The 1,090-nt window shown below is 41.5% G+C and overlaps 1 pseudogene; it reads left to right on the top strand.

Moving 5' to 3' along the window:
• Window positions 1–266: 266 nt before the first annotated feature.
• LOC100630186 (non-histone chromosomal protein HMG-14 pseudogene) lies at window positions 267–559 on the top strand (annotated as a pseudogene).
• The last annotated feature ends 531 nt before the right edge of the window (window positions 560–1,090 follow it).

Genomic DNA, 1,090 nt, shown 5'->3' with positions numbered 1-1,090 from the left:
TATCTATGCATCTGGTGAATCTTAGAATACACAAAGTAATTCAGTATGGCTAACCCATGCCTCTGAGAAAAAGAAGCCTACAAACTAGAGTCAAATATTTTTTTAGAATTTTTTTGTCTTTAGCCTGAGGTCATCTTGTTGAAATACTGTGTTTGAAAGTTATTAGAGGGCAGGAAGAGGGGCAGTAGCCTGGCAGCCCAGTTTCGAGAAGGCCCTCAGCATTAAGTGGCCTGCAAGCACTGGATTGTGCCCTCCTCGCTGCCGAGATGCCCCAGACGAAGGTCAATTCAGTCGAAGGGGTGGTGAAGGGAGAGCCCAAGAGACTTGTGAGGTTGTCAGCTAAATCTACTCCTGCAAAGGTGGAAACAATGCCCAAAAAGGCAGCAAGAAAGGATAAACTCTCAGATCAAAAAGTGCGAACAAAAGGGAAAAGGAGAAGAAGGGGCAAACAGGCAGAAATGGTTAACTAAGAAACTAAAGATTGGCATGCAGAAAACAGAGAACTGAAAATGAGCAGAATCCAGCCTCTAATGAAGCAGGAGTGAAAGAAGCTGTCTGATTAATATGTATACTTTGTCTCAGTGGCCCCTGTATCTCTGTACAATTATACGAATATCTTTATCAATTATTTTGTAAATGCAAGCTTTTTAGTAGCTCTAGAAACATTTTTAAGAAGGGAATGCCACTTCATCTCATTTGTTAAGTGTAAGTGCTTTTATTTAAGAGGTGAAATCGTTTGCTCGCTGGTTTTTTTTTTTCTTTGTTTTTGGCACAAACAGAAAATGGTGGGATATTGAATTATAGGAGGCTTTGACTATCTTGGTGTAAACATAACATTCCATAGATTGGGGCAAGGCAGTTTTTATATCCTATAATCCAAAGCATATGAAATGGCAATGTGGAGTCACAGTCATGCATGTAATATTTCTTTGACACTTTTGTGTGTGTGTGAGGAAGATTGTCCCTGAGCTAACATCTGTGCCAATCTTCGTCTATTTTTTTTGTGGGACACTGCTACAGTGTGGCTTGCCAAGCAGTGCTAGGTCCGTGCCCAGGATCCAAACCCGCAGACTGTGGGCCACCAAAGTGG

The sequence above is a fragment of the Equus caballus genome, chromosome X, assembly GCF_041296265.1.
Source record: "Equus caballus isolate H_3958 breed thoroughbred chromosome X, TB-T2T, whole genome shotgun sequence".
Taxonomy (NCBI): domain Eukaryota; kingdom Metazoa; phylum Chordata; class Mammalia; order Perissodactyla; family Equidae; genus Equus; species Equus caballus.
Note: the sequence above shows the minus strand (reverse complement) of the source record. Positions and strands in the feature narration are given on the sequence as shown.